The sequence below is a fragment of the Hemitrygon akajei genome, chromosome 2 (genome assembly GCF_048418815.1).
Source record: "Hemitrygon akajei chromosome 2, sHemAka1.3, whole genome shotgun sequence".
Classification (NCBI taxonomy): domain Eukaryota; kingdom Metazoa; phylum Chordata; class Chondrichthyes; order Myliobatiformes; family Dasyatidae; genus Hemitrygon; species Hemitrygon akajei.
In genome coordinates, this window is record NC_133125.1 from 180,400,919 (window position 1) to 180,413,342 (window position 12,424).

Below are 12,424 nucleotides of genomic sequence, written 5' to 3' on the forward strand. Positions count from 1 at the left end.
ACTGTTACCATTCATGTGACACTTTGCGGTTTTATATTAAATACTACAATCATTGAGGGGCTTCCCCCACCTGACCCCTCCCTCTCCAGTAGGAGAAGAACCCTACAACGTGGTCCTTCCGCACCGAGCCCTCGCGATGGCCGCACCGAGCTTCACTGCGACCCTCGGCACGTACTCCCGCAGCCTGGAATGTGCCTGTTGTCAGAATCCTTCCTCGGAAATCTCGATGTGCTGGGATACCAACAAGTTTCCGGATGACCAAAGAGCGTCTTCCGCCGAGCTGATGATCTGTCAGCAGCGCTTGATGTTTGTCTCCGTGTGTGTCCCCGGGAACAGCCGCAGATCAGAGAGTCCTCATCACGCAGCGACACGGGGCCTTTCATGTTCCGCCAGACCCTTTTTACAAACCCACAGTCCGGAGAGAGTGGGGTTACTGTCTCTTCCCCACTACAGTTGTCCCGCGGGCAGCGGGTTGTGAGGATAATGTTCTGGGCAGGTAGAAATGATCTGACCCTCTCAGCGTCCTGGTCCCTGTTGGTTAGGCCGATTGGTGAGGCCTGCGATGAGGAGTTCTGCCAGAAGGTTTGAACAGTCTGTTAGGGACACCACCTCACCATGTCCATTGAGTCCTCCTCCTGCAGTGTCTGTGGGAAGTTCCGTGCTGACCACTGCCTAATGGCCTTGTGGTCAAAGGTGTTGCTGTGGACTAATTTTTCAATGGAGAACAGGTATGTGGCACTATCCAGCTGACAGGGCGATGTGCGGCAATGCGCCAGACCCATTTTTCGGAAAATCGGTGACAAACGGAACCTCGATAAGTAGTGGTACTTGGTGAGCACGTATTTAGTTTCCACACACAGCCTGGTGCAGCCATGCACAAAGGTGATTACCAGAGTGAGGACGACATTGGGACGTTTTCGCTCCCGTTGTCCAGGAACTTGTGCGCTGTAATCCATCTGACCCGCTCCATCTTGGATCACCAGATTAACCTGAAGACGGTTCGGGTGATTCCCAAGCTGGAGGAGCGGGACGTGGGTCACAGCTGCACCAGGTACAGCAGCCCTGAGAGCACCTCACACCTGATGACCAGGTTGTTTTCAGTTATCCACATAGAACGCCAACCTCAAAGTCTCAGTTTATGTTTTACCATCTCAGTCCGCTCCAGCCAAATCTTGTTACAGACCTCGACCCATCCAAACCAGGTCTCCAGCATCTTCACATAATCAGACCTGATGGTGAAGAGGACACTGGATCGGTTGAGCCAGTTACCGAAGAACAGGGCCTCGTTCTTCGTGCAGTTAACCCAGGCCCCGATACCAACTCAAACTAGGCGAGGATGCTGATCGATCTGCGAACTGACCTCAGATCTGAGTAGAAGATGGTTCATGCACAGGGAGGGGTTCATTTGGGTCCCTCCACTACCCGGCAGTGTCAGTCCTCTTGTGCTCTTTTCCTTCCTGGTGGATTCTGCAAAGTGTTCTCTGAAGCACACAGACAAGACAGGGGAGAGTGAGCTACCTTGCCTGACTCCAGACTTGATGGGAAAGCTAGCTGCCTCCCACCCATTGAATTGACTGCACTACTGATATCTGTGTAGAGCAGTTGGATCCATTGATGACTCCCTCCCCAAATCCCATTTTGGAGAGTCCATTCATCAAGTATGTGTGTGATATCCTGTCAAAGGCTTTCCCTCTTCCAAGCTGACCAGGTAGGCGTCCACCTTCCCCCCTCCCCCCCCCCCCATCCTCCAGTCCTGGATGGAGGTGATAGTGTCCCTCAGCAGCACGAATCTGTCAAAGATCTTCCTGCCAGGTACAGCGCAGGTTTGGTCTGGGTGGATCACCCGTCCCGGAACAGACTTGACTCTGTTGGCGATGGCATGGGGCACGTTTTTGTAGTCTAAATTAAAGAGCAAAATGTATCCAATACTTGATGTCATCCCTTTCCCATTCTGCTTGTAGATGACGATATGATGCTTTTCCTTATGGATTCCAACATTCTGCCAGCTAGCAGCATAGCATTGTACACATCAGCAGGTCTGGGCCCATCCAGTCCAACAGAGCCGAGCACAACTCAGCCGGATGGATCTTTTCCAGTGTCAGTGGCTGGTCCAGCCTCTCCCGCTTGCTGTTGTCTAACCCCTGCGTGATAGATGATAGGACGTTCGGGAGGCTGTGCACTCTGTGGCCTTTCGGTCATACAGACCGTTATAGAAGGACCAACAGATCCTCAGTAGGTCTGTCTGTGAGGATGCTACCTAGTATTTCCTCTTCCATAAGGCTGTGAATCACAGAACTCCCCCCCCCTCCCCCCGGGAGACATTTGTTCGAAGAAATGTGAGCAGGTCTCATCCAGTTCCATGGAGCGGACCCGAGAATGGAAGCTGATCACGGAGGATTCGGTGATGAAGTGCTGGGTTGCCGCCCTTACACCTCTCGTACTCCTCCCTCAATCCACAGCGTTCACTGCAGTCGTTGCTGCAACTCTGTAACGGGTGTAGGAGGGTCTCAGTACAATTGCAGACAGAGACAGCGACAGTGTTGGTCAAATGTCTTCAAATGTTACTTCAACAGTCAGAGGCGCTCAGCACAACCGTCTTCCCACATTCACTTGTTCAGAGTCCAACCAGACGGGCAGTTTAAGAGTTCCCATAGAATATAACAAAAAGATTTGAGATAAGCTGTCTCACAAGGACCAAGCCTTCAGGAGAACAACAGACGTCGTTCCACAGAACACAGGGGCGTTTCCACAGGTGAGATCCCAGGCCAGACTTTACACAGTACAGCCGCAGGTCAGTAAATCCACAGAGAACGAATAACTCCAGCGGTTGATTCTGACAAAGAGAGAGAGTATAAAGACTGAGCAACTGGCAGAAGCAGCCACCAGCATTAATCACCTCTCAATCAGTCTCGGGTGTGTCTCGTAAATCCTATTGAGATTCCTCCTAGTGATGAAGAGTGAGGATCCCCTCCCAGACAGATGACAACATTGCTCTTGGAGGTGGCAGCGCCGCCTGCTGGGCGCATGAGGTGTTACACCGCAGTTTCCTCAGTTGTCTCTGACCCTGCCTTGCTGTCTAAGCCCCTTTGGGGACAATGAACTTCTTGATGTTCTGCTTGGTCACTTCCTACCCGTGAATAGGAATGAAAGGGTCATTGATGAAGCAGCTGGGGATGTTTGGCTCTAGGACACTGCCCTGAAGATGTTCCCGCAGAGATGTTCTGTGGCTGAGATGATTGGCTTCCAAACACCACAATCACTTTCTTTGTGCCAGGGATTGTTCCAGCCTCCGGAGGGGTTTCCCCTGATTCCCGTTGATTACCTCATTATTCCTTTTACTGCACCATTTGTTTTATAATTCATTGTGATTTTATGTCTTTGCGTTGTACTCCTGTTGCAAAACAACACACTTCACATAATAAACCTGATTATCGGTTCCTTAAGCTTGTCTTAGCCGGGGGGTGGGAGTGGTGAGTTTAAGCTCCCACAAACTATTAAATGCCCTCAATGGTCTATATCTTCAATAAGCTCTGACAAACAAGTCTAGATCCGGGCATTCACATGTGGCTTATGTACTATGCCTGGCGGAACCGGTTCTACTGATTGGAGAAGGGGCAAAGGCGAGTTAATGGCGTCTTAAAACCCGTCATTCAGGGAGATGGGCAACATCTGTGGAAAAGAGTCAACAGTCGACTTTTCCCTGAAAACATCTGCTCCCAATTTAAGCTTCCAGTTTCCTGCCTCATAGTCTCATAATTCCCTTTACTACAATTAAATGATTCTCTAACTTGTCTGTTCCTATCTCTCTCCAATGCTATTGTAAAGGAGATAGAATTATGATCACTATCTCCAAAATGCTCTCCCACTGAGAGATCTGACACCTGACCAGGTTCATTTCCCAATACCAATTCAAGTACAGCCTCTCCTCTTGTAGGATTATCTACATATTGTGTCAAATCTTCCTGAACAACCGAACAAACTCCACCCCATCTAAACCCCTTGCTCTAGTTTGATGCCAATCGATATGTGGGAAAATAAAATCTCCCATCACGACAACTCTGTTATTATTACACCTTTCCAGGATCTGTTTCCCTATCTGCTCCTCAATATCCCTGCTACTATTGGGAGGCCTATTAAAAAAAAACACCCAGTAAAGTTATTGACCCCTTCCTGTTCCTAACCTCCACTCACAGAGACTCCGTAGACAATCTCTCCATGGCATCCACCTTATCTGCAGCAGTGACACTATCTCTGATCAACTGTGCCACACTCCCACCTCTTTTGCCTCCCTCCCTGTCCTTTCTGAAACATCTAAAACCCGGCACTTAAAGTAACCAATCCTGCCCCTGAGCCATCCAAGTCTCTGTAATGGCCACCACATCATAGCTCCAAGTACTGATCCAAGCTCTAAGCTCATCCACTTCGTTCACAATATTCCTTGCGTTAAAATAGACACACCTCAAACCGTCCGTCTGAGCGCGTCCCTTCTCTATCACCGGCCTATCCTCCCTCACACACTGTCTCCAAGCCTTCTCTATTTGTGAGCCAACCGCCTCTTCCTCCATCACTTCAGTTTGGTTTCCACCCCCCAACAATTCTAGTTTAAACTCTCCCCAGTAGCCTTAGCAAATCTCCCTACCAAGATATTGGTCCCCTGGGATTCAAGTGCAACCCGTCCTTTTTGTACAGGTCACAGCTGCCCAAAAAGAGGTCCCAATTATCCAGAAATCTGAATCCCTGCCCCCTGCTCCATTCCCTCAGCCACTCATTCATCCTCCATCTCATTCTATTCCTATTCTCACTGTTGCGTGCCACAGGCGGTAATTCCGAGATTACTACCTTTGCGGTCCTGCTTCTCAACTTCCTTCCTAACTCCCTGTAGTCTTTTTTCAGGACCTCTTCCCTTTTCCTGCCTATGTCATTGGTACCAACATGTACCACAACCTCTAGCTGTTTTCCCTCCCACCGCAGGATATCTTGGATGCGATCTGAATCATTCCGGACTCTGGCACCTGGGAGGCAAACTTCCATCCAAGTTTCTTTCCTGCGTCCACAGAATCGCCTATCTGACTCCTAACTGTAGAGTCCCCTATTACTACTGCCTTCCTCTTCCTTTCCCTACCCTTCTGAGCCACAAGGCCAGGCTCTGTGCCAGAGCACGGCCACCGTTGCTTCCCCCAGGTAGGCTGTCCCCCCCAACAGTACTCAAACAGGAGTACTTATTGTCAAGGGGTACAGCCACAGGGGTACTCTCTAGTACCTGCCTCTTCCCCTTCCCCCTCCTGACAGTGACCCACTTGTCTGTCTCCCATGGCCCCGGTGTGACCACCTGCCTATAACTCTTCTCTATCACCTCCTCGCTCTCCCTGACCGGATGAAGGTTATCGAGCTGCATCTCCAGTTCCCTAACACGGTCCCTTAGGAGCTGCAGCTCGACACACCGGGTGCAGATGTAGCCGTCCGGGAGGCTGGGAGACTCCAGGACCTCACACACCTGACACCGAGCACAGAAATCCGGCCTCACACACATACGACTTCCTTTCCGCAATTAACAAAGGTAAACCTATCTCACCTCGTCCCGTTACCGCCTCAGCCCGTTGAGCCAAAGCCCTATCACTCTGCTACCTCTCACTCCACTGCTCACTCCAAACACAACATCAACATCCTTTGTAATTTTTTCTGTACTCTTTCAGTATTATTTACATTTTTCCTTTTGACAACTGCACCTCCATGGATACCTCCTGACCTGCTGAATTCCTCTACTACTTTGTGTATGTTCACAAAATGCTAGAGCAGAGGTTTATGCCACGTATCCCTACCAGTAACTGAGGGGTTGTAAACCCCAGGTTGGGAACCCCTGTCCTAGAGGAACTATCTCGCACTTTGTGTGGTTCAATGACGTGTCTTCTGGGGCAAGGAAGGAGAAACATCCATGTTTTGTGTTTTTAATCTGCTTCCAAGTGATACTATAAACTGAATTGCTGTCAGTTGGTTCTGCTGATATGAATTATTATTTTAATTTGCCAGGCAGCATCTGTGGAAAAGAGTCAGCAGTCGACGTTTTGAATCGAGACCCTTCATCAGGACTGGAGAGAAAAGGATGAGGTCAGAGGGAGAAGGTGGGGGAGGGGTGAGAGAAATAAGGAAGTAGTGATAGGTGAAAACGGAAAGGGGGAGGGGTGAAGTAAAGAGCCGGTAAGTCAATTGGTGAAAGAGATAAAGGCTGGAGAAGGGGGAATCTGAACGGAGAGGATAGAAGGCCGTGGAAGAAAGGGAAGGGGAGGAGCACCAGAGGGAGGAGATAGGAACATAATGAGATAAGGCGAGAGAGGGAAACACGAATGAGGAATGGTGAAGGAGACGTGTGGTGTTGGGGGAGAAGGGCAGTACTGGAAGTTTGAGGGATCAATTTTCATGCCATCAGGTTGGAGGCTACCCAGGTGGAATATAAGGTGTTGCTCCTTCAGCTTGAGTGTGGCCTCATCGCAGCAGTAGAGGAGATCATCGACAGACATGACGGAATGGGAATGGGAAGTGGAATTAAAATGGGTGGCCTCTGGGAGATCCTGCTTTTTCTGGCGGATGGAGCATCGCTGCTCAGCGAAGTGGTCTCCCAATCCATGTTGGGTCACAATGATACACAGGAGGCCACACCACAAGCACCAGATACGTTAGATGACCCCAACAGACTCTCAGATGAAGTGTCGCCTCACCTGGAAGGACTGTGTGGGGCCCTGAATGGTAGTGAGGGAGGCGGTGTAGGGACAGGTGTAGCAGTTGTTCAGTTGCAAGGATAACTGTCAGGAAGGATATCAGTGGGGAGGGACGAATGGACAAGTGAGTCATGAATGGGGTGATCCCTGTGGAAAACAGAAAGTGGGGGAGAGGGAAAGATGTACCTGGTGGGATCCTGTTGGAGATGGCAGAATTTACGGAGCACTTCTGTACTGGACGTGGAGACTGGTAGCATAGTAGGTGAGGACAGAGGAACCCTGTACCCGGTGAGGTGTGTGAGGTTGGGGTGAGGGTGCTGACATTTTATACCATAAGACATAGGAGCAGAATTAGGCCATTCAGTCCATCCCCCCTATCCTGGCCTTTTCAATATTGGATAGGTTTCAATGAGATCCTCCCTCATTCTTCTGAGTTGCAATGAGTACAAGCCCAGAGCAATGAAACACTCCTCATACTTAACCCTTTCAAACTGCTGGGTGAATTCTATCACGTTCACTGCCTCTCAAGGGTTCTTTTACTTTAACCTCCCTAATCATATCCGGTTCATTACACAACACCCAATCCAGAATTGTCTTTCCCCTACTGTTCTCAACCTCAAGCTGCTCTAAAAACCCATCTCAGAGGCATTCTGCAAATTCCTCTCTTGGCATCCATCAGCAACCTGATTTTTCCAACCTACCTGCATATTGAAATCCCCCATGACTATCATAACATTGCCCTGTTCTTACATGCCTTCCCTATCTGCCATTTCAATTTATATCTCTCTATATAACTTCCCTTGCAGTTTCATAAATCTACCCACAATGATTGTATATCTTTCGATCTTATTTCATCACTAAGTATTCAATTTCATTTTTTTATCAACAGAGCCACTCCAATGCCTCTGTATATCTGCCTGCCCTTTCGATCCAATTTTTAAAAATTATTTTAATATCAATCTAACCCGCAGGAATCCTCTCATCCACCTTGGCTCATAAAAGCAAAGCCCCTAGCTCACTTAATCCATCCTCATTAGACACACTCTCTAACCTTAGCAGCATTCCCATAAATCTCTTCTGCACCTTCTCTAAATCTTTGTCATTCTTCCTATATTCAGGTGACCAGAAATGACCACAATATTTTTTTTAAGAGTGGTCCGAAAGCGGCCTGGTTGAGGGAAGTATCTGGTGTGAGAAGTGCTACTCTTTGACTCGAGAGTCTTCGGCGAGGAGGCTGAGGGAGGAGACTAAGTCAGGCACAATTGCAGAGGGTGAAGACATGACCGCTAAGCTGATTCAGTGTGCTGCGTGCATGATGTGGGAGTTCAGGGACACTGATGGTGCCCCCAGTTGCTACAGCTGTGGAAAGTGTGTCCAGATTCAGCTTCTGAAGGAGCATGTTGTAGCACTGAAGAAAGAACTGGATGACCTCAGGTTCATCCGCGAAAACCAGAGTTTTCTGGACAAGACCTACAGTGAGAATGTTACACCGAGGATACCGGAAGAGAAAAAGGGGGCGATGATGAGGACGGAAAGGACGCTTGAAATACAGGAGACCCCAGGGGATGTACCTCTCGTAAACAGGTTCACCCTCTTGGAAGCTGTCAGGACAGAAGATACTGCCAGGCTGAGAGGCGAAAAAGTCTGCAAGCTGAAAATTGGTGCAGAAGCAGAGCCGAGGAGTCAGACATCAGGAAGAGCCGTGGTAGTAGGGGACTCCATAGTGAGAGGTACAGAAAGAGGTTTCTGCGGCAACAGGCAAGATTTAAGGATGGTATCTTGCCTCCCTGGTGCTAGGATCCAGGACATCATGGACTGATTGCAGGGAATCCTCAAGGGTGAAGGTGAACAGCTGGAAGTGGTAGTGCATGTCGGCACAAATGACATCGGGAAGAAGAGGAAGGAAATTCTGCAGCGGGACTTCAGAGAACTCGGAAGAAGGCTGGAAAGCAGGACTTCCAGGGTGGTTATCTCCAGTTTGCTTCCAGTTCCTCGTGCTGGAGAGGGCAGGAACAGAGAGATAATGTATCTGAATGCGTGGCTGAGGAACTGGTGCAGGAAGCAAGGATTTACGTTCTTGGACCACTGGGATCTGTTTTGGGGTGGGGATGAATTTTACAAAAGGGACGGGTTGCACCTTAATAGGCGGGGGACCAGCATTCTGGCAGACAGGTTTGCCACTGCAACACGGATGTGTTTAAACTAAGTAGTGGGGGGGAGGGGGAGGGGGAGGGGTTGAACTGGAAATATAAGGATGGAGTTAAAGGGAAAGTGAAAATAAGAAAAGTTAAAAAGGACAACAGAATCAATGGAGTAGAAAGCTCAAGAAGAGATCATACAGTATGGCCAAGTGAAATGGGAATTGATATGAAAGGTGAGGGGAGCAACGAATTAAAAGTATTATATATGAATGCACAAAGTATAAGAAATAAAGTAGATGAGCTTGAGGCTCAGTTGGAAATTGGCAAGTACGATGTTGTGGGAATAACTGAGACATGGCTTCAAGTGGACAGGGCCTGGGAAATGAATATTCAAGGCTATACATCTTATCTAAAGGACAGACTGACTGGCACAGGGGGTGGGGTGGCTCTGTTGGTGAGGAATGATATTCAGTCCCTTGCGAGGTGGGACATAGAATCAGGGGATGTAGAGTCAGTATGGATAGAACTGAGAAATTCTAAGGGTAGAAAGACCCTAATGGGAGTTATCTACAGGCCCCCAAACAACAGTCTGGATGTAGGGTGTAAGTTGAATGAAGAGTTAAAATTGGCATGTCGCAAAGGTAATGATACAGTTGTCATGGGGGATTTCAACATGCAGGTAGACTGGGAGAATCAGAATGGTACTGGACCCCAAGGAAGGGAGTTTGTGGAGTGCCTCCGAGATGGATTCTTAGAACAGCTTGTACTGGAGCCTACCAGGGAGAAGGCAATTCTAGATTTAGTGTTGTGCAATGAACCGGATTTGATCAGGGACCTCGAGGTAAAGGAACCATTAGGAGGTAGTGACCATAATATGATATGTTTTAACCTACAATTTGAGAAGGAGAAAGGAAAATCGGATGTGTCAGTATTACAGTTGAACAAAGGGAACTATGGAGCTATGAGGGAGGAGCTGGCCAAAGTTCAATGGAACAATACCCTAGCAGGGAAGACAGTGGAACAACAATGGCAGGTATTTCTGGGAATAATGCAGAAGGTGCAGGATCGGTTCATTCCAAAGAGGAAGAAAGATCCTAAGGGGAGTAAAGGGTGGCCGTGGCTGACGAGGGAAGTAAAGGGCAGTATAAAAATAAGAGAAGTATAACACAGCAAAGATGAGCGGGAAACCAGAGGACTGGGAAGCTTTTAAAGAGCAACAGAAGATAACAAAAAAGGCAATACGCCAAGAAAAAATGAGGTACAAAGGTAAACTAGCCAAGAATATAAAGGGGGATAGTAAAAGCTTCTTTAGGTATGTGAATAGCAAAAAAAATAGTTAAGACCAAAGTTGGACCATTGAAGACAGAAACGGGTGAATTTATTATGGGGAACAAGGAAATGGCAGATGAGTTGAACAAGTACTTTGGATCTGTCTTCACCAGGGAAGACACAAACAATCTCCCAGATGTAATAGTGGTCAAAGGAACTAGGGTAAAGGAAGAACTGAAGGAAATTTATATTAGGCAAGAAATGGTGTTGGATAGACTGTTGAGTTTGAAGGCTGATAAGTCCCCGGGACCTGATGGTCTGCATCCCAGGGTACTTAAAGAGGTGGCTCTAGAAATCGTGGACACATTGGTAATCATTTTCCAATGTTCTATAGATTCAGGAACAGTTCCTGCTGACTGGAGGATGGCTAATGTTGTCCCACTTTTCAAGAAAGGAGGGAGAGAGAAAACAGGGAATTATAGACCGGTTAGCCTGACGTCAGTGGTGGGAAAGGTGCTGGAGTCAATTATAAAAGATGAAATTATGACACATTTGGATAGCAGTAGAAGGATCAGTCCAAGTCAGCATGGATTTATGAAGGGAAAATCATGCTTGACTAATCTTCTGGAGTTTTTTGAGGATGTGACTATGAAAATGGACAAGGGAGAGCCAGTGGATGTAGTGTACCTGGACTTCCAGAAAGCTTTTGATAAAGTCCCACATAGGAGATTAGTGGGCAAAATTAGGGCACATGGTATTGGGGGCAGAGTACTGACATGGATTGAAAATTGGCTGGCTGACAGGAAACAAAGAGTAGCGATTAACGGGTCCCTTTCGGAATGGCAGGCTGTGACCAGTGGGGTACCGCAAGGTTCGGTGCTGGGACCGCAGCTGTTTACAATATACGTTAATGATTTAGATGAAGGGATTAAAAGTAACATTAGCAAATTTGCTGATGACACAAAGCTGGGTGGTAGTGTGAAATGTCAGGAGGATGTTATGAGAATGCAGGGTGACTTGGACAGGTTGGGTGAGTGGACAAATGTATGGCAGTTGCAGTTTAATGTGGATAAATGTGAGGTTATCCACTTTGGTGGCAAGAACAGGAAGGCAAATTACTATCTAAATGGAGTCAAGTTAGGAAAAGGGGAAGCACAACGAGATCTAGGTGTTCTTGTACATCAGTCAATGAAAGCAAGCATGCAGGTACAGCAGGCAGTGAAGAAAGCTAATGGCATGCTGGCCTTTATAACAAGAGGAATTGAGTATAGGAGTAAAGAGGTCCTTCTGCAGCTGTACAGGGCCCTGTACCCTGTACCCCACCTGGAGTATTGTGTGCAGTTTTGGTCTCCAAATTTGAGGAAGGACATTCTTGCTATTGAGGGAGTGCAGTGTAGGTTCACAAGGTTAATTCCCGGAATGGCGACTGTCATATGTTGAAAGATTGGAGCGACTGGGCTTGTATACACTGGAATTTAGAAGGATGAGAGGGGATCTGATTGAGACATATAAGATTATTAAGGGATTGGAAACGCTGGAGGCAGGAAGCATGTTCCCGCTGATGGGTGAGTCCAGGACTAGAGGCCACAGTTTAAGAATAAGGGGTAGGCCATTTAGAACTGAGATGCAGAAAAACTTTTTCACCCAGAGAGTGGTGGATATGTGGAATGCTCTGCCCCAGAAGGCAGTGGAGGCCAAGTCTCTGGATGCATTCAAGAGAGAGTTAGATAGAGCTCTTATAGATAGCGGGGTCAAGGGATATGGGGAGAGGGCAGGAACGGGGTACTGATTGTGTATGATCAGCCATGATCACAGTGAATGGTGGTGCTGGCTAGAAGGGCTGAATGGCCTACTCCTGCACCTATTGTCTATTGTCTCACCACAGTTTTATAGAGCTGCAATATTACCTTTCGGCTCTTGAACTCAATCCACCAACTAACAAAGGCCAATGCAACAAACTTATTTAACCAGCCAATCAACTTAATTCTTTGTTATGAATATCTAATAAAATGGATGTAACCACAAGATTTGTGATTCATTCCTGACTTCCATTGAACCATCTGGACAATATCATCCCCTGATCCAACACTGGTAACAACAAGGAGAGAAGCTTTGTGGTGCTGGTGACAAAGAAACGGAGTAAAAACAGACATTCCAAAAACCATATCATGAACCCACAAAGACACGGCCAACAAGAACCATGCCATGTCCTGGGCGGTGGAATATTATCTCCAAAATGGGAATTGAGATGGGCAGCATCTCCAGGTTTGGGAATGTTGACGTCCCTGCAACCTGTCAGGT